The sequence below is a fragment of the Apus apus genome, chromosome 2 (genome assembly GCF_020740795.1).
Source record: "Apus apus isolate bApuApu2 chromosome 2, bApuApu2.pri.cur, whole genome shotgun sequence".
Taxonomy (NCBI): domain Eukaryota; kingdom Metazoa; phylum Chordata; class Aves; order Apodiformes; family Apodidae; genus Apus; species Apus apus.
Genome location: NC_067283.1, coordinates 127,488,146 through 127,509,888, shown reverse-complemented (window position 1 = coordinate 127,509,888; position 21,743 = coordinate 127,488,146). Strand labels below are relative to the sequence as shown.

The 21,743-nt window shown below is 42.4% G+C and overlaps 1 protein-coding gene across 7 annotated transcripts in view; it reads left to right on the top strand.

Moving 5' to 3' along the window:
* PAG1 (phosphoprotein membrane anchor with glycosphingolipid microdomains 1) overlaps window positions 1-21,743 on the top strand; it is a 116,032-nt gene that overhangs the window by 68,345 nt on the left and 25,944 nt on the right. For 5 of the 7 annotated variants that reach the window (XM_051612545.1, XM_051612546.1, XM_051612550.1 and 2 more), the window contains one exon: window positions 1,267-1,331. The gene's annotated coding sequence lies outside the window, so the exon portion shown is untranslated. Of the gene's footprint in view, window positions 1-1,266; window positions 1,332-3,507; window positions 3,550-21,743 lie in introns of all 7 variants that reach the window. The other 2 variants (XM_051612548.1, XM_051612549.1) reach the window with 2 other exon arrangements.

The following is a 21,743-nucleotide window of genomic DNA, read 5'->3' as shown; positions in this document are numbered from 1 at the left end:
GAAAACATCCTGCTGGTGACAGTGGCAGCCGCTGCCCATCATGCTGAACATCCCTCTGCCAAAACCGGCAGGGCTTTGCTAACCGCCCAGCTGGGGGCCAGGAGCTGCCAGCTGTGTAGCTGTGAGGTGACTGTCACAGAGGGCCAGCAAGCCAGGGTGGCCAGAGCAAGTAACATTATCCATGGGAACCCCTGAGGCTGCTAATTGCTTGCTCAAAATGTAGGACCTGGGTTTATCCTGGCCAGGGGTTGTGGCATCTCCTTCGTGCCACTGTGCCAGCCCCGCCGGGTTTCGGGGCCACATCGGGCACCGCGCAGGCAGGCGATGAGCCTGTTCCTTCCCTCCACGGAGCCTTTTCCCATGTGCCTCTCCTTGCCTACAGAGAGGAGAGGGCTCTGTGGCCAGGCAGCTGGGCTGGGAGGGAGAGGCTGGACCACATGTCTTGCCAGTGGGACATCAGCATCTTAATGGTGCCCTTCTCATCAGGGAGGCACTTTTTGGACAACACCGGCTACAGTAAAGAAGGACGCTTTAGAGTAGTAATGAACATATGTAGACCTGTGAAGTTGGTTTTTTTTGTATCTGTCAAATTAGAGATATTTATTGTCATTACCCCCAGGAGAGAGAGAAGTGAGACCCTAGATTAGATTCTGTGCATCTGAATTATTTTCTTGTGCTTACCAGGGACCAGCAAGGGTGGAAATCACAAATCAGAGCTTGTCTGCACAAGCATAAACAATAGAACCAGAATAGTTAAAGAAGTTGCAATTCACAACCATTTTCCAGTGGATGCTTTACTATAGGCACTCTTACCAGGGAATAAAATATGTGTGAATGAATGTAGTTTTGCCTTAAATCAAAATTGGTCATTTATTGTTCTGAGTACACTGGGGTACACTGGTGTAGAGTCTGTTACTTTATGTTTACTGCTGTGTTTTAACTGACAAATGCGAAGTTTCTTTTACTGTTCATTTAATAAAGTGGAGCAAATATGTCTCCCACACATAAAATTACCCTGCTTCAAGTTTGTTTGCTAAATGCTGCACATCTCATTTATACAGTGTCTTTTACAACCCATTTCCTCCGGGAGTGTATGACACTAAGTGAGCAAGGTCAATTTAAAATAGATAGCTTTTGCTTACACAGTAAACTTTCATCTATTGTATATGTTTCTGTAAACAAAAAGATGCAGCAGAGTTAGTGATGGATGTAAGCACAGGCAGTGCCTTTGCAGTGACTTCTTAACCTGCACTTTGTGTTTTTCAGCGCAGAAGTTTTCACTTCCTCACTGGGAGAGCCTGCATGAAGACCTGTGTGGATGGAGCTGTAAGGTAAGGAACGCCCCCACTGAGAAACAGGGTTTTTAGGTTCTTCCTGATTTTGCATTGCTACGGAGTTTCCGTGTGAGAATTGGCTTCACTCTACATCTGATTGCTTCTCAGAAGGATTTGCATATGGTGGTCCTTCGTTGTTCAGTAGCAACAAGTACGTGAGCAAAATTAGCTGTTTACTATGAAGATGAAAATACATCTTAAAGCATGTTGAATTGGGCTGTTGTGTGAAGTTTTATAGGCTTATTCTTTCTCTCTCACGAGCCTCAAACAGTATGTTTGGGGAAAGGATCATGCTGTGTGTCTGGTGTACCTCTTGGTGCAGCAGGTCCCTGTGCAGCATCACTTGCAATATTTTATTCAACTCTGAAGTGTTAAATCAGGAGAGTCCAGTGTGTTTTCTTGTTCCCACAAGTGCTATCACTTTGTGGCCTTGCCCTGCCAGCTTTAGTGTCACATTTCCTTCTTAACTTCACTTCCCTCTTGTCCTGCTGGGTAGCAGCCCCCATTGTCTCTGCACCCTTCCAGACATGGGGTGCTCAAGGCTTTTATCCGCAGGCAGACTGACGATCAGCAAACACCATCATTCTTACCTCCTCTCCCAGGACTTACATCTTGTCGTGCTTTAGTCTACCTCACACACTGAGCAAGCTCATAAATGGTCAATAAATGAAGAATCTATTTGAAATACCAGATATTGTGCAGCTCTTCTTATTTGGGGGTCTAAACGACAGGCTTCCATGCAATGCTGGGCAGATTACACAACCCACATGGCTATAACAGAGTCCAGCAGTGTTAGTGTAGTATAGCTGTGCTGCTTATTTCCTTAATCTGCTTGTTTAGAGACACAATATTCATCTTAATCATCTGTTTCCGCTGCATAGTAGGTACAGGAGGAAATACCACAGAGAGCCCTGTCACTGGGAAAGAGCATCATTTGAATGTGCAATGTAAATATTTTAACTAACCAAATGTAAACACTGTTTTGTCTTTAGGATGGGAAAAGACTGTCACAGTCAAAAACGAGCTGACATAAGAGTGACCCTGTATAGATGAGGTACAAAATTGTGTTCACACATTTTGGTAATCAAAACAGAGCCCTTAATGAATTGCCTAGTATGAAAGGAATTACAAACACAAATGACTGACACAAGGCGATTGGGAGTTGCTGCTGTATTAACATTAGAAAGAAGGACTTTCAGGATTCATGGGGATCTGAGGTCCATAGGAGGGATGATGTGAGATGAGAGAGAGAAGATGAGGAGAGACATGATATGGTAAAACCTAGAGAGAGGCTGGAGACCCTGGAGGAGAATCTGAACTGTAGGTGTCCTCTGAATATCCATGCTCCTCCATGCCTCTGGCCCTGTCTCGTGTTCACCATGCCAAGACAGTTAATTCAGAACTTCCCAAGACTTAGAAGATGGTAGAAGCAACAAAGATAGATACAGCAAGAAGCACCTGATTTCAGTTGCAGATGTGCCATGGGGTTTTCAGGTTTTTGGTGGATTCAAAGGAAAGCAGATTTCTTACAGAGCTCAGAGCGGTTGCTTATTAGCTCTGCCAACACTGGCTTCATAAGGGCTTGAAGACTTATGGTCAAGTGGTACTTCAGAGAAACCAGATACGGGATTTCATTTTGGTGCTGAATATGGTCCTGAAGATTAGTGCTATAGCATAAGATCCAGATGCCTCCAGATAGCACATGACTTTAGTGTGCAGTAGATGCTAAGAAGTAAAGCCCCTCAATGGTCTTCGGGCATTCATCGCATTGCTAAGCAGAAGAAACATCTCGAGATTATTGCATGGGATATATGTTCTAGCTTGTGGATTATTAATATCAGAAGAGGAAGAAACAACATGGAGGATTGGACAAGACTCCATGGATTGCAAGAAACTAGTTAGATCTTATTTCTGTAGGCATAGGTCTATGTAAATGCCCGAGCAAGTAAGCTTTCATTACTTGGAACAGTTGGGGGATTTTTTTTAGAGTTGATTTTTACTTGTATACCAACAATGAGTAATATATTATCATCTGCCTCGCATTTGCTATTTCTTTGTTCTAACAGCTGGAAATTTACATCTACACATAGGCCTCAGAGCTAAAAATGTAATTTCCTAGGTTAAAAACCCATACTGATTTTTGTCTTTCTCCTTGTTACATTCTCCTTGTTAGGAAAGGACAACTGAAAACACAAGGAAGAGACAAACGGGAAAGGTAACTCCCAGATGATGAATGCTTTCAGTTGGAGTACAGATTAATCGTATATAGCATAGCCCAAGAGTGTCATTGTCTGCCATTACTACAGCAATTTAGTTGTAGCCACATGAGCAAATCTATTAAAAGTAAAAATCTTCCTAAGAAAGCAGAAGAAGCCAAATACGTCGGTGATCAGTGAAAAGAAAAATCCAGTAGCATTTTTTTCAGTATAGAGGAAATTAAGAGCCTTTTTTTGTGTGGATGAAAAGTGTTTTGTATAGATGCGAATAACAGTGTTATCCTTGAATAAAACTACTGCTAGAAAATCAATCATTTTATGCAATAACTTCATGTAAGTATTGTCTCAAATGCAGATATCCCAACTCTTCTTTACCTCTCAGAGAGATGTATCAGGTTTAATGGGAATGCATAAATACATTCAAAAGCAAGAACTTCCTTTCTTCCCTTTGTGAGAAGGAAGCTCATATACTTCTTCTAAATTGCTGTATTGTATTAAAAAAAAAAAAGAAGGATCTAAAATGGCTTCATTTAGCACAGGAGAAAAGGCAGGAACAGATTACTTTGTAGAACTGAATTCATAGTGTTGTTTTTCTAAAAGAAAATAGCATCATTTGAAGAAGGATTTTAGATGGCTGGTGAGACACAGGGAATTTAAGAGTAGGGAAGAGAAGTGCAGTTGAAAAATGTTTGGAATGACAGTGTAAACTTCAGGGAGAAAGGGAATTAGATAAAAGAATCTGTGAGAGTGGGAATAATAATGTGAAGGGGAACAGACTGTGCTGGTGAGATCTTTTGGCCTAGGTTTTGAAAAGAATTCAGAATATGATCTGCAATCTCAGTCTTTCTTTGGAAGGGGAAATGGGACTTTTTCCATTTAGGGTAAAGTGGAGTAGCAATGTCATTGCCCCAGCTGTTAAAATATTTTAAAATCTACTTCAAACTGAGTACTCATTGCACTGTTAAAGTATAGACAGTTGCAGTCAGAAGAAAGAGGGAAACTGGAATCTGTCCCAAAAAGTGAGGTGAATGCATAATTCATGCTTCCCTGAGAGGAGATGGGACCTTTAGTCCAGTTGGGCTCATTCTCGCTCAGTTCAGTAAGAGACTGCTTTTTATGAAGACTCTTTGGGTATAGCTATAAGTGAACAAATCTTAACATTCAAATCTGCAAGGGGAACTTGGTAGACAGGGGCATCAAAGCCAGGGATAAAACAGGATGAATTATTTTGAGTTTAGAAGTGCCATCTGAGGGTGGCTTTGCAAAGCACGTGAGGACCATGGCATCCCAGGCATCTCTGGCATATGCTTGAGAACCAACCTGTGTAAGGCCGAGTTTCTGCAGAAGGTGCCTGGGCTGGACAGGAGCTCTCATGCCTGCAGCTGCTTCAGCAGCCACTTTTTCATCCTGGTACAGAGTAATCTGTAATCTCTGCCTACGTAGTAGTCAATATAACACAGTCTTTGAATTTATATCTACATGCCACCTATTTCAGATGAACAACAGTAACTTTCAGCATTGGGTGAATCTGTCCATGAGATGAATTTACGCTTGCGCTGTTGTAGGCTGCCGGTAGCCTGAGACAATCTGCTGTCATCAGAGTAACTTGGCTTCTTACCTCTGCTCTTGTGGCACAACCAGTTCCATTTCAGTGTGAACCAATTAAGGAGAGTATGCTCTAATATTTTACCTTTACACAGCACCTGTCATCCCGGAGTACTTTATAAATCATGTATATTCAGCACCATTGACCTTTCACAGTCCCTTGACAGCAGGAGAGCAACCATTTTACAAAAGCAATACAAACCACAGGGATTTTTTCTCTAACGTACTGGGGGGAACCAGGTAATTGCAGAATGAATTATATGTTCTCTAAGCTACAGCTTCAGTTTTAAAAGACTTTCATTGAAAATTTCCTTAAGATAAGGTGCATGATCCTACATTCTCTGTACATTAACAAAGACCTAATCCATTGTTCAAAGACTGAACCCCTGGAAACATTTCACTCTTGCCTCTAAATGAACATAGAAGTATCACCACCTCTATACATTGGTTGTAATTTTATCTGTAAATTGGCACCTCTTCCTGCAGGATCTGCCAAAAATCCTATAGTCTGCATTCCTCCTCAGCTGCTGAGGATCCTCCCACGTCAGTGTGAAAGGTACAGCAAGGTAGATCCATCAGAAAATGAGTGAGGCCAAAGGAACAAGGAGGATGATAGGGCTGAATTCAGTGCCTGTTCCCACAAACATTAAGAGGACAATCCAAAGCCTACAGAGATCAGTTTGCCTCTGTCCCTGCAGCACCAGAGTCGTAGGAAATGGCAGTGGTTGGTAAGGGAGTGTGTGAGGCCTGTGGTCTGCCCAGGGCATCCTTCTTGTGATGTGTGGAAGCTCAGCTACCTCAGCAGGGTCAGATTCCCTCTGTTAAAGAAAAAACTCCATGGGAGCTGCTTTTTTGTTTTTTAAAGGCCAAAATAAATATGCAGGCTGTTCTAGCACAGTATTTGCCAAACCAGCCATTCTGGAGGTTAATTTGGGCCTTATTTAATCTCTTGTTTTAAACAGAAGGACAGCAACATTTCTATTTTAGTTGTACAATTCAGTTGTACAAAACCACAGTTAACTGTGGATGCCATGGGTGGTAACTCAGTTAATAGTAGAGTAAAAGAATCTTTAGCTTTTCAGTGTATTGTTTTGCCATTTACCTCTCTTCGTAGCTTGTCTGGGCTTAATGTAGTTTATTCCATTTAGGAGCATTACTGAGACAAACCCCATTAAAGCAGGCATTATAGTCATTGTTTTGATTAGCACTCAAGGCCACAAGATAATGATGCTTAAAAAGAAATCTCTTATTTCTCACATGGTCGTTAGCACTGTGATCACCACCAACCTTCCTGTGACAGTGTCTTTTATTCCCTTTAAATTCCAGAGCCAATTGTGAATGTGTTTAATGCAGTTTATGACATTTGAACTGTAACATTTATCTAAAAATAACAGTTTGTGTTTTTGTAGTGCTCATACTTGCAAGAAATCAGATATTTGTATATCAATCTTGAGGTCAAAAACTATAATTACTAGCTCATGTTTTGCAAAAGTATTTTATTGGAGCCATTTTCTTTCATTGTATTAAGTGGTGAAGCTTTCTGAACATTCAAGTATTTACACGTTCTTCTCAAAGAACACCCAGAGCAATGAAAGACGTTTGCACCACTCCTACCAAGACAGCACCCAGTACAGGACCATTTCAGTTCCAGACTGATAAGGGCAATTAAAATAATTTCCTCACATCACATTTAAAACAGTGACATGTAATTCTAGGATAAAGCCTTTCAGTACCTCTTTCCAACACTCATCTGCAATCAGAGGATGAGCAGCTGCTATTAGATGCTAATGTCTTTTGAGAGTGAATGGACATTTTAGAACAAGTTATTAATTCTGTGCAAATGTGTCCGTTTTCCATCCTAGTGTACAGACTTGACCTCCCATGCTGTTCCCTTTACAGGTTTTAATTTTGACAACAAAAAAGGAAAATGAGAAAAATTATTAGTTCGGTGACTTGGGCTTGGGATCTTGAAGGATGGGAAATGTCCATCTGTAATTACACCCTCTGGCCATAGGGACCAGACCCCTCACCTTACAGGCATTGTGAAGTTGCTCAGCTCTAAGGACAGAAGGCTAGCCAGGACAATTAGCATTTCCAGTAACAGACACATTTTACCGGTATTGCTCTGTCCTCATCTTTTATTCTTAACAGACCAAAGTCACCATGTGCTTTCTCTAACTTGCCAGCTCCACATGCTAGAGCCCTGTGGTCACCTGAGGTCCTTTGAGCTGCTCCTCAGAACCTCAGGGCAGGCTGAACACTTGTTTTCATGAACGTATCTCTATCTAGAGATAAAAATTGCTGTTGTTTTCGGTTTTCTTCTCTATTCCTCCTGAAGAGGAAAAAAATGTGTGCACAAAAAAAATGTAGCATATGGAGCCTTATCATAGACTTGCTTTGGCTTATGACTCTCCTTTATAACTACCAACAGTGTGTTTCTGGCTGTGGCCATGATCCCTCAGCCCCTGCTCCAGTGTTTGGGAGACAAGTGGCCAGAAGTACCCAATTTAGAAAATGTTAGTAATCTATTTTTTTTTACTTTCTCCATCACTTCTACCATTGCAAAGCTTTTGAGCACAGAAGCCCTTTTGGCTCCTTTATTGTATTGCAGCCTGAGCTACCTAATCTGTATTCCTTTAGTTTGGGCTTTTTTTGATGAGTTTTGCTCACTAGAGCATCCAGCTCTGCTCTGTTCCTACTATTTGTTTTGTCTAGCCTTGCTCAGAGTAGATAACTAATGCAGCAGTTAAAATACCATCAAGTTAGTACTCTATACCAGGGATGGAAACCTGCTTGTTACACATCAACCAGGCCGAAAAATTAACTTCAGAGTGGAGCAACACTGGATTCAACCAGTTGCCACTCTAACTTGATTTGGCCTGTCAATATTTTAACCTAGATAGTTGCTGCAGTTAAATTAAAAGCCATTTCCCAATTTCTAAAAAACAGAAGCAAACCAGATCTCTGGAAGATATTATCTTAATGAAATCCATTAAAATATGTAAATCCTCACTTGTGAATTCCTGATAAGTGCAGAATAAATTCCCACAGTTCCTTATTTGTTTAATTTATATGCCATTATAACTGTGAATGGGGCTTTAAAAAACCACAGGGACACAAACTTTGCCCTAAAGAGATTGTTGCTGAAATTAAACACAAAATATAGCAAATGGCTTCAATAGACAAAGCAGGATTACACCCAAGAAAAATTAATAATACTGTGTATGTATATTGTATATGTTGTAAGCTTGTGATAATACAATTATTTAGAAAAGACCCGTTTGTCACCCCTGAATGTGGTGATAAATAACAAAGCTCTGGAATAAAGCCATCATTAGCGTTTGCAGGTTTAAACCAGAAAACCTGAGACATTAATGACCGATCATTGCTTTCCTAAGGGCGATTTAATTGAAGAGCTGGATTTAATGGAGACAGTATTTGAAGGTATTCACAGCAACTGAACTGAAATGTGCAGTGGCATATTTTACTTTCCAGATGCTGTGGCTTCCAAGGATTTTCACTCTGAGTTTAGGCCCTTCTTCTTGACTAATGACATCGCTTGCCTTCTGTGTTTTATTACCTGATGAGGGTAGAGCCTCTTGAAGGCTCAAATGGGACTTCTGCACTTCCCTCACCCTTCATTGTGGGTACAGAGTGCATAATATTTTTCTGAATTTTCCATATCTTACTCTATACAAGTAGGGCTCTTTTTCTACTATTTACAAGTACCTTTGTAGTAGGTTTTTTTTTTTCTGGGAATAAGCCATACTTGTTCGTTACATCATTGTTTGAGTGTTCCTCAGCAGGAGAGGCTTACATCCTCATGTAAATACTGCATGTACTTGAATCAAATCCTCAGGCTCTATTTTGACATTTGAATATCTAGACCTTTTGTTTAACTGAACTTTGGATAATGAGCTGTGGTTTGGTCATGGTCACTGTTCCAGACCTCTGCTAAAACAGAGCTTAGCTCCTCTGCTGTCTGGAAGAGAGGAGCAGGTACCATGCTGGCAGTTGGAGCAACACAAGCTGGGCAAGGGGCAGGGGCTGGAAACCTCCCCACCTTCTCAGCCCCTTCGATGGGTGAGGGTCAGGGTTTCTCCTTCCAGCAATTTGCTCTGATGTGAAAGGGGGTTAGTATACTTGCTCACTACCCCACAGGCTTCTGGTGTGGCTAATTAATCAATATTTGCACATCTATGAAAATGCTTCAGAAGTGCCAATTATGAATTATAATTATCTTGTGAAGATGGTTGGCAGTCCACGTTTGCATGTTCATTCAGACCATGGGAGTTAGCATTTCAAATAATGGCTCTTGTTTAAATACCTTACCTATTCCTTATCTCTTGTGTGAGGTTTTTTTAAGGATTATGAGAAACACTAGTTTACCCTTAGGAAAGACCAGGTCTGACTGTTTTTAGTAATGAGTTATGTGCTTAGTCACAGTAGGAAAATTTGCAAACCAAGCAGGACACACTCAGGGATCAATTCTGTCTGTTTGGCAGATGGTTTTACACAATAGGCATCAGAACAAGCCTGCTGAGACTTCAAAACAAATAATTCTAAGTAACATTGCCATAAGCCTGTTAATACAGTGGCAGTTCCTGTTTTAAACTCTGCAGAACTCCTACTTTATTCATATCCCATCTATTTGCTGAAATACAATAGATTTACTCTTGGAAGACTCAATCTCAGCAAATCTACGCTGGAGGGTGACATTTAAGTCTCATCTTACTTTCACAAAATAGTAACTAATGCTTAGCACTAACTGCAGGCCACTTCAGCTATATTTTCACAGCGTCACACCAGTATTACAGACTAAGTGAGAATTGCCATAAAAGAAGTCCATGACTTCACTTGAAATTTTTTAAATGCCTGGAAACTTTCTGTTGCAGCAAGAATACTTCTATATTTTTCTTAAGGTTTCTGCCTTTTCTTGTAGCTTTATTAATGTTGCTGGTCTCTAAATGGATAATAAAAGGCTTTATTATTTATTCTTTTATGTAAATTAGTTGGGCAAATAGTTATCTGTAATGCAGGTTTAATATTTTACTGTGTAGATGTGTATGTTAATGTTAGATTAAATGAAAAGAAACCTAGAGTTGCACATCATTCCACAGAGGGGACACCATTCTGCCTGCAGTCATTATACAAGGGAGACTGAGAACAGAATTGGCCCAGAAGTTCCCTGCATACTTATCTCTTTGCAGTAACATACAATTTTAATGGGGAAAAATTACAGGGAAATGAACACTTTGTTAAAAAATGTTTGTGAAGAGAGAAGAACGTTCCTTTTTTTTTTTTCCTGAATATGATGCTTGGTTGTTAATCTTATGCTTACACATGCATTCTGTAGCTGCATAGGGACTTTTAATGTAATGTTCACATGAGCCCACACACTGGTGCTCCAGCAGAGGGGTCTTAAATATTCATCTGATGACTGGATTCATGCGATTTTATTTGCTTATTTTCTTCCCTGCCTGGAGTCCTAAGCGCCATCAGATAATAAAACATTATAGGGTCTGTGGTAGTAAACGTTTCTGAAAATCTGGACATTCTATTTTTGTCCTGCCAGGTGGAAGGAGTGTGATGCTTGGTGTTGTTCTACTTGGAGAAGCAATATTTCTGATACTGGACTAAAATGTTTCATCCCTGCGTAAATCCTTATGGCTTTCTGAGAAGGATTTAATGCTAAAAGCATTCAGCTTTGTGTAGGAAATGATTGGAGAATGATGCTCAGATCTGTGTAATGATTAAGCACAACATTACTGATACAAGGTAAAAGTGCAAATGAAAACTCCTAAATCTAAGCAAGTTTCCTGAAATGCACCTCCAGGCCCTCGTATAGTCAGTGGTGATCAGGGCCCCTTTCATTTGCCCACCTAGAAGCAGCTCACGCAATTTGAGATTCCCTGGGACATTGTTCTTGGGCTCTAATTGCTATTTCATAGAATCACAGAATCATAGAATGGTTTGGGTTGGAAGGGTCCCTGAAGATCATCTAGTTTCAATGACCTTCCTTGGGCAGGGACACCTCCCACTCAACCAGGTTGCTCTAAGCCCTGTCCAGTCTGGCCTTGAACACTTCCAGGGATGAGGCATCTACAACTTCTTGGGGCAGCCTGTTCCAGCGTCTCACCACCCTCACACTACAGAATTTCTTCCTGTGAGAAGCATGAGAGTTTTCTATAGGTCCTGTGCTATGTCCACCAACCACACCCAGATGTAGGTTTCATCTCCTTAAAAAGAGGGCATTGAATGCTGTTATAAGTGCTATAGGCTGTGCTGCTTGGCCTCCAACTGCCTCCACAGAAGTGCATAAATGTCCTGCAGTTCCTGCATCATCTGCATAGACACCCAGACAGCTTGGATGTCCTCTGGCAACTCAAGTGGTCCTAGCTGCTAGTGTTTAGACAATTAAATGGCATTCCTTTGGGGTGGTCAGCTGAATCCCTTGCCAGGCTCCATTGCCTGGTAGCCCCTGGGAATGCAGGAGGCTCAGACACATTCACATATAGACACAATTAGGCGTCTCATGCACCTCATGATGGATGGTAGACTCCCACCAATCATGTCACACATGTGACATTTCACTGAGCCTGCACTGCTGCCTGGGACTTTGTTGATGGAAGACTAAGAATCTATGGAAGGGCTGAGAAGAAGAAAGAAGAGAAAATGCTAATTGCTGCCTGTATTATTGCTCTGCTGTGCTCTGTAACTCAGGCAGTGGCACACGCAGCGCTTTTGACCCATAGTCTCCTATGGCAGTGTCATCTGCAGAGCCACAGAACAGCAGTGTGAGCAATCAAGCCAAGTCAGAAAGCTACACCAGGGAGAAATCAGTGTCCCTGAGGCCTGATCACTTGGCAGCACCAGCACAGTGGAATAGAATCATAGAATGTCTTGGGTTGGAAAGGACCTCTGAAGGTCATCTAGTCCAATCCTCCTACAAGAAGCATCTCACACTAGAACAGATTGCTCAGAGCCCCATCAAGCCTGACTTTGAATGTCTCCAGGGATGGGGCCTTCACCACCTCTCTAGGCAACCTGTTCCAGTGATCCACCACCCCCATATTGAAGAACTTTTTCCTAATGTCCAACCTAAGTCTAGCCTTCTCTAGCTTGAAATCATCACCCCTTGTCCTATCATTACATGCCCTTGTGAACAGGTCTTCCTCAGCCTTCTTATAGGCCCCTTTCAGGTATTGCGAGGTCACCCTGGAGCCTTCTCTTCTTCAGGCTGAACAGCCTCAATGCCCTCAACCTGTCTTCTTTTGATGCAGCCCAGGATGTGGTTGGCCCTCCTGGCTGCAATTGCACATTGGTGGCTCATGTCCAGCTTTTTATTCACTAGTACCCCAGGATGTTTTTCCACAGGGCTGCTCTCATAATTGCCACTATGTCATAGCTTTCCTGCAGCACAGTAGCTTCCAACTCCTCCTGTTTGTTGGCCATGCTGTGTGCATTAGTGTAGAGGCACTTTCAGAGGCACTTCAGAATAAATTGGGTGTCCTGAAATGAATCAAACTGCTGTATTTCTGAGACAGCAGTAGGTAACTGGCTTGTTTTCTCCATCCATTTGGAATGACTTTTGAAATTTCCATCTTCATTTTGCCTTTTCCCTTTTCCCTGCCTTCACTCGCACTTGCCAGCAGTGCTGCCTTTGCCTATTAGCAGTTGTGTACCAGCTGCTGTAATTTTTCTTTTTTGGCAGTTTGCGTGCAGATTTTGCTTGCTTCTTTGCCCCAAACCTTTTTGGTGCACATCAGCATTTTATATGTTTGCAGGCACTAGGAAATGATTGGAACCATGATCTATTTGGGTCAATGTGTGCCTTTGTATGACCATTCCAAAATGAGGGATTTTCTAAGAATAAATTCTCCCTCACCAGTCTGGGTTCTCATTCTTGCCCACATACTATCTATTAGCTCCCTTCTGCTATTCTTAGACTGTGAAACTGGGGTAAAAAGAATGATGAGTCTTTGTTGGTTTTGCTTTCTTCCAGCTGAACTCAGTCTTGGCATTTCTCATCTTGGTTGAATAACTCACAGAAATACGTAGCAAAGCGAGTAGTTTAGTAGCTGCCTCGAACTAAGGTCTGTGGTTATGTGTTACAAGTCAGCTGAAAATTGCAAAAGGTTTCTCTAAGAGGATGGCATGGTTGTTTTTCTGAAGGTAGCACATCCATTTGATGTAAATTCAGAGCTGGATGAGCTCTGCTTTCCAGGCAGTTAGGCAGCTGTTCATCGTAGTCGAGAAAATCTTTCAACAAAAGGAAAAAATAATCCACTGTTGCTACCATCACATTCACTGGTTAGTGTTTCAGCTTTCAATACCTGATGGTCACCTGCCTGATTTGTGAATGGTTTCTTCAAAAACTGTTTCCTTCTGCAGAATCTGATTGCTTTACAATAAAACTGTCTCCCTAAGTGATGGAAAAGGATGCAAAGAGGTATATAGTGTTAGGTGATCCTTTAAAATGAGCCATTTTCAGGAGGGTATTGCAGCAGGTGTGAGCATGGCAGATTTCTCAAAGAATAAAGATAAAGCAGATAAAACCTGTACTGCTTGGTGAACTAAAATCAGATACGAACAGGGTATTCTAGCAGTGATGGAATAGTAAGTTGTAAAAGAAGACTAGCTGTTGAAATTGCAGGGGTGAAGAAGGGTGTGTTGTAGCTGTGTATGTTCTTGAGCTGATGTTTCATTATCGCCTATATGTTTGTGTCTTGTATGTCACTTAATGTTACTTATCAGATTTTAGGCAAGTGGTCCTATTACTTCATTCCTATCCTTTAAGTTTCTTTCTGAGAGAGTGTTTTCATGTATTTCTTGTTGTCTGTCCTTTGTATTTCTGACATGCCCTGCCTTTTCTCATTACTTGGGCATTCTAATCTCAATAGACCGTAACCAAAGTAGTCAATAGATGTAGATACCAGTACTGGTAATTTTATAAGGAGTTTGTGTGATTATGTTTCATTGATTTATTATTATAGGAAAATAGTTCAGGGTGGGAAGAAGTGCTAAAGCAAAAATGTCCAGGGTGAGAAATACTCAGCTAGTGGCAACAGTGGCAGTGCTCTGCTGGAAGGACCAAGCCTCGGGGTGGGTGGAGAACTGGCAGTTCATGGAGATGAGCTCCAGCAACACCGGCGTGGCCTCCAGAAAGGAGGAGGCAGCTGTGGAGGGAGGAATGAGGCTCTGAATGTGGATGAAGGTACCAAAAGGAGGTGAGACAACAGATGTGGAGGCCTTCTGGTCATGCAGAGTGGGGGCAGTAGCTGCTTTTGTGGTGTCTGTACACTTGGACATGGACTCAGGACTGGTGGATGTGTGTGGCTATGCTCTGGTTTCCTCTGTGAATGAGATATGTTTACTACTGACCAGCCGTACAAAGGTTTTGAGCTTGCTGCCATCATACATCACTAGTGTAAGACTGTTCTTACCTGGTCTGCCTTTACTGCCTCTCCAGTCCCTCAAGAGCCATTATCCTGTATCCAGCATTGGTTTTCATCAAATTCCAGTCTTACTCTTCTCCTTCTCCTTCAAAACCTTAACAGGACCTGGTTCTCTGGGGAAAAAAAGTAATTATTTAGGTCAGCACAAAACTGAAACTTGGAAGAAGAAAAGCCAGGCTGGTTATCGATTTCATGAAGGGATGCAATGCTCTACTTCTCCTGCCTACCAGCAATTGCTTCTCTATCATGCTTTGGCAGCTCTTAACTCAGAAGTAGTAGCAATACTTTTTGCAGGAGTCACGATACATTTAGCCTTCCCTCTGCAGCGCTACCCATATTGTGGCACTTCCTGCTAAAATGCTGCTAATGATAGTAACAAGGGAAGGCAGAGGCAGGAGAAGTCTCGTAGCATTAGTCGTGCTTAAATTGCTGAAAAACTGATGCCAACAGGCAGCAAAAAGAACAGACTGGAAGAAGGGGAGGAAAAGAGGATATTTTTCTAGTCATTTGTTATTCAACAAATTCAAGTTTGCAAGCTACCAGCCAAATGCTGTCTTCTGATGCTTGCTTAGGTGCAAGAGGAGTGTATTTTTATTAGGCATCATGTTTTATTCATGTTAAGGAAATGTGATGTTTATACCAAGTTCAGATTGCAAAGCGGTCATTAGTAGGTGACGATCAGACTGGAGATTTCCCTTGAAACAACAGGAGAAAGTATTTATTTTCTAAAGTCAGTTTCTCTTCACAGATATTTTCCTACCATTAAATATCCAGCAGTCAGGAGAAAGAGCCCAAAACTATGACAGGCAACTGCATTTCCTGGATATGTAAATGCAATATCCGTATATAGCTTTATGGAGGGTTTTTTTTCCACAGTGTATGAACCAAACATCTCAATTAAATTGAGAAGGGGAAGAACTGGTTTTCATTAGCTTGAAGACTTTCAGAATTACATTAGTTGCAGCTCATTAGATCTTATAATTGTATTTGCTGTGTGTCATGAGGAGGGAATGAGGGGTTTGGGTGTGCATGGGGGGGAACCCAGCTTATAGATCATTCCCACAGGACTCATGATTAGCTTCTACTGCCTCAGTCCTTAGGGACCAAGGCCAGAGCTTTGTATTTCCCTCTCCACAGCAGGACGGCAGGCAGGTAAAAATGCACTGTGTGACAGGACGTTGGTGTGGGTGGGGGGCAGGAAAGGGGTTTATTTTGCCTCGCTAACCCATGCTGCTCCAGCTGGCAAACAGGGCCGTGCCTGCAACTCAGTGAGGAGGTGAAGCTGCAGGATGTGCTGGACTGTCACAGGCAAGAGGTAGTGTTCCTTTGCCCCACCTCTGCTTCCCATTGAAAGGACAGAATAACATGGTAACGCTAGCCTTGGTGAGAACTTGCAATGAAATGGTGGCAACAAGGTGAGGCCATAAAAAGACCTGGTCTGTCAGTGCTGCTGCCACCCTGTGAAGGCCACATTTTCTGTTCTGATCTGTCAACCAAAGAAGTCAACTCAGAAGGAGTGTGTCCGAAGACCTTTTCCCAGCAGGTCACCTCAGATTAACCTCACCTGCTTTTGTCCATGATTTATGGATATCTCCTTTCCTAATTTTAGGTGTCTGACAGTGCACTGGTCTGTAAGAGACTCAGTATGACCATCTTTGAAGGTCATACCTAATCTCCTTTTCCTCTGAAGGTACTCCTCTCTCCACAGGCAGAAGTCAGTCTTTACTGACCACGCAAGGATGCAGGCAGCCAGATTAAGTTTTGTTTTAGATGACTGAAGTTAAGGCAGCACCTTCCCTCAAGGACCACATGGTTGTGTTTCCAGATTGAAGGAGAAAAGGAAGATCACATAGATGCAGCACTGGTTGAGTATACCAGATGTCTGGGATCAGTTTTCATCTCTGCCAAAGTGCTCTTCAAAAACTGCTGAATCCTTCTTTATCTTGGACATCTTTTTCATTAAAAGGTAGTTACTTATGCACGGATTCTCTCATGTGCTTCCTTGGTCTTATCTAGGTAAAATACAACAAAGAAGGCTTGGCATATAAGCACCAAATATTTCATTCTTAATGAAATACGAATGCTAGAAAATTTAAAAACACGTCGACTCAATTAGAGTGCATAATGCAAAATTTGAGCCTGAAATAGCTCTTCACCTTTCTCAGTTTAGATGGAGTTAATCTCACTGTAAGTACTAAAATTCTAGCAATCTAAAAGTTAAGTATCAGTGGAAGTCACTTGTCTTTCTCCTCTGATGAAAGCAGAGGTGACATCTCTCAGGTGGAATCCTGTAGACAGTGTCCAAGTGAATAGAAACCTGGTTTTAGAGATATAAACATATGGAAGTTGAATCCCACTCTAAGTCTTGGTTTTTTTTTAAAAAAAAAAAAAGTCCTGCTTCTTCCTCAGCAGCATTCCACTGGGGACAATCAGAGCATTGTGTTTTGCTGCTGCATATTTTTCAATCTTATGTATTTGTAATAAGTTCAGGGTCCTTGGGAAGTTGGAATAGCCCTCTGGAAAAGTACTGTCTATCGTGTTTCATGGGCCTGATTCAAACACCACTTTAAGAAGAACTATGATTACCATGAATTTTAGAGGTCTTTTAGGTCAAATGACAGAGGCAACCTCCCTGTGTGCCCACTTCCTGGGTCTGGTAGGATTTCTCTGTTTTCATTATTATTACCTGAGTTTGTAAAAGGGTTTCTCAAAATGTTGCACTGCAAAGACTGAGAGGGGATTTGGCATGGGAGGAATATATAAACAGCAAAGTGCAATTATAAACAGGCTGTGTTTAACATGAAATGGCATCTAGTTGCAGGGAAAGCAAAGCTATCAGGAATAGTTGTGTCAGAGCTGGAAAAACACAAAGACAGCTTTCATTTCTATATGCTCCAAAGTATGTAGTAATCAGGGCCTAATTACCTCATTGCAGCCAGAAAGCAAGACGGGATATTGTGGGGGTGTGGGAAAGAGAATAATATGCTACAATTAAGCCGTAATCTTTGGCATGGTCACTCGTCAGCATTTGAGACAGTCATTATTTGGCTGCTAGAGCCTGGGGAAAATATGTAGTGATGTTCCTGGGAGCTGTTTCACAGAGGCTTCGTTATCACTTTCTTCCAAGCCCAGCCGATGCTCTGCGTTCACAAGCTGTGGCTGCAGCCTTCTGCTTTTCCCTCCTGGTGTTGTAGGGTTTTGTACTGCTGGTAGGGAAACAGGAGTAACATTATTACCCACCGTGGAGTGAATTTGTGAGCTTTAAGTTACTGGTTTAAAAACCTGTTTGCTCAAGACTTGATTCGTAATGGAAGTTGCCTTTGGTAGAGATTTGTAAGCGTGTGGTTTATACACAGAAAGAGCTTGTGATTCTGGCAAATAAATGCACCGGCTACGTGACAAGTTAGGTGTGTAAGTCTGCATATGTATTAACCCTGGGATGCAAACTGTTTCACTGGGACATAATCATCTTCACGTGCAGTTTTGCTCTCTTTCCTTGGAAAATCCAGTTTTGTGGTCTGCTAAGGAAACCTCTCTGGTGACATTGTTCATTTGCTACAGTCCTCCACCATTTTAATAAAAACTATTCTACTGTCTTGAAGCAAGCTCTTGAACTCTCACACTCAATTGCTCATACTACTGTCCAGATCCTTCCCAATTTCCCAAATGTCTTTCTGAGGAGGAGAAGCAGCCTGCAATGCAGACTTGTGTGAAATTGCTGGGACGCTGGCAAGAATAGAGAGGAAAGCATGGAAGGGTAAGTCAAGTCAACTTTCAATATTTTGACCTTGATCTGACAAGGCATGATCATTCATGTGGATTGGAATGTGAATGCAGATTGTGTTGTGGATCAGCATTTACTGCTGCAAAGGCCTTTTTAATTTTTTTCTGCAATGCCACAGATAGATGGTTTCAGAGAAACTTGCTTTCTCTTTAGCCAATGTTAAGACTTAGAAGGGGTTAAAAGTGGGACTGTTTGGTTTTGTCCTAGATCTGTTTTTGCATTATAGAGCACACACATCCTTTGATAAACCAGCTGTGGCTTCTGTAAAAGGAGATACAGTTGGGAATTAAATCAGAAACTCTTTATTCTGATGCTTCACAAAGCAGAAACATGAACTATTTTGAAGGCTTATGGCATGCACAGTCTCTGCAAGGCTTGTCTGACAGCTGGCAACAGCAGTGTAGTCCGTGTCAGTAATTCCTTCTAGCATCAGGCTTTCAGGACCAGGCCTTAATTATGTGCACATCTGGTCTCCTGCAGCGGTTCCTCACTGCTTGGAATAAGACATGTCTGTCTTCAGCTGTTCTTGTTAAATGGTTGCTGCCAAGCCAAGCTGCTCAAAACACAACTGCACGAGACGAGCTTTAATCTGTCACAGGAAGGGATTTGTCCTGATATAGTGCACCAGACCCCCGAAAGCAAAATGCAGTAGGTGCTGTATGAAAAAGGTGATCTTGGTCCTAAAGTTTGCAGAGTTCAGTACTGGATCTGTGTATAAACAGCTAGAAGCTGAAACAAGGAAACACAGACGCAGAAGCAGTAACATAAGTTGGTCTTAAAACTTTTTTACAGTGCGTTTGAAGAAACTTCACTATCTTGATTGCTTCTGATGGCATTGTGGTGTTAGGAGAGGTTTTGCCAAGCAGGGCATCAGACCAGACAGGAGACGTGTTGCCTGTTATTTCCAGAAACATTTATGCACCTAGCACCAATGTAAAGCAAGGATAATGTCTGTGTATTCAGGCTGTTCCACAGTATCATCTATTTTAAAGTAGCAATGCTTGCAAATTATCTGAATTTTCTCTTTTTTATACAATTTCAACATCTTTCTACTTTATTGTGTACTCATACATGCTTATTGCTGGTTTGATATCTTAATAAAGTTTTTGTCACATGTAATGAAAGTGATTGCCCCAGGCAGCAAACAGAGCTGGAGAGAGGCAGGAGCTGGTCAGAGGAGCTGAGTGTGTAGGAAGCTGTGCACACCCTGTGGTGCCTGAACATTGAAAGAAGGAGCTCTAGCACAGGAGAATCAAGATCAAAAGGACTTAGTGTTATCAGATTCTCAGTCTGAGATATGAAGGATCTGGTTATACCAGGTTAGAACAGCCTGAAGCATAATTTTGACTGCAGTCAAATTGCTTTTCCCCCAGTTAATCCTGAGCACAGCTCAGGAGTTAGCTCTGAATAGGGAGCACTCCTGCAAGACAATTTAGGTGCAACAACCATTCTGTGGAGAATGAGAAAATTTAACAGTATGGGCTCAGGCAGTGCCATGCCAGCAGGATGCAGGACAAGACAATTATCCCCAACATGCTTAATTTACTGCTATGGGTGTAATCCTAATGTTCAGAGCACAACTCCCATCAACTTCTGCAGGCAGGCTACAAACCAGGACTTGCAGTAGAAGATACATGTGAAAAGTTTGGCCCAATTACTTTGCCAACACAGGGACAAATGTAGCACCGATGGTGTTGCAAAATTTGGCTGTAGCCCTGTATCAGGTTATGCTGTCAGGAACACTCCAGCTGTGGCAAGCTACAGAAGGGTGATGCTCGGGAGGTGCCTCCAGTTGCTCTGCTGCTAAAGCATGATGACACCATATGGTGAAGGTCAGAAAACAATTTCAGTTTAAAATCAGGAGGTTTAGAGAAGGGATCTTTGGGTGAAGGAAGGTGCTTTAAGTTTGTTTTAACCCAGTGCACTGTAATGCTACACTTAAGCTCCTGCCAGGAGCACAAATGGCATTTCCCTGCCAGCAGTGTGGTGTTCATGCACTCAGGGAACAGTCCTGACATGGAAACAGTTCTGGATTTAGTAAAGGGCATCTGCCATGTCTTCCCTCTTCTCTAAATCAAGTGCAGTTTGGTGTGAGCTCTTGTTGGTGCAGAAGCTGTGCTAATATGTTACCTTCCTTGAAGTGTTTTCTTTAGGGTGGTATGGGGATGTCACATTCAAGGGGCATGCTTAGTCTTTGGGCTTTTGGAGGTACACAGTACTCACTGATGCCTGAGCTGGGTCTGAAGTTGCAGAGGGAGTTTTCTGGAGAGGGAGTAAGGAAAGAGGACCTCGTAAGGTCTCCTGTAGGGTGCTAGCTTCATAGAGAAAGTCTGTTTTCGGGCTTTGAAGGAACAAAAAATAAGAGGATCTACGTCCAGGGGTTTTACGCGCACCTGCGGGACTTTTTGCCGCTGTCTGTTTGCTGTAGCCCAGGTTTCTGTTCTGGTTTTGTGTTTGGAAGGCAGAGTTTGCAGCTGGATGTAGACAAAAGAACATCAGTTTCATATTTCTCAGCCTCCGTCTTAGGTTGTGATTCCACGTATCTTGTACTTCACCATCTTCTGGTTTAATGCAGCTCTATGGCTTGCTGCCAGAGCAATAAAAATCTCCTGTAAGAATGATGTCCTTCTTCCCCACTCCCCCCTCTCCTCCCAGGGCTGCGCTGTTGGGGATCTTCCAAACGATGATCCGACCCATCTGTTTTGCACTTTAGCAACAGATAACTGAAGGCACTGGGAGCAGAAGGGGTAGAGAAGGGAGCAGGATGAGACTGAGCAGGCCTAGAACGAGCTCTGTAACTGAAGCTGAGCACAGAGGTGTGCACATGAAGCTCCTGAGAAGTGCCGCTGTTAGCTGAGTCCAGCCTGACAGTGCAGGACTGCCAGTCATGATCCCGCAGCCCTCCCCGAGCAGCTCCTGTCCTGTTGTGTTTGGCTTCTCACATTCAAAGTCGCTCGGTTGTCAAAACAATTTCTTCCCTTGCCTACGCTCCATCTATAATTCATTAAGAAAAGTGGAGAGGTGAAGCTGTTGGCGTTTCCCAGTCTTTTCCCTGTGGAAAGCATGGGCTGAGCATGCAGCAGGACCTGAATGAGTGGTTTGTAAACCCCAGCAGCCCATGGGAAGGTGGTGGTAGAAGGACACGCTGCCACCTCCTCCCAGGCCTCCCAGGCCCCTGGGGCATGGCATCTGCTCCTTTGCCAAGCAGGTCCTGTACACATTTCAGCATAAATTGGGCAGAGCTTTGCTTTGAAAATCCAGGCCAGATCCTGGACCTGAAGCGTACTGGATCTACCCATTCCCAGGCTTCAAAGAAGTTCAGGTCTCAATCCAAGCTTTTCCTTAC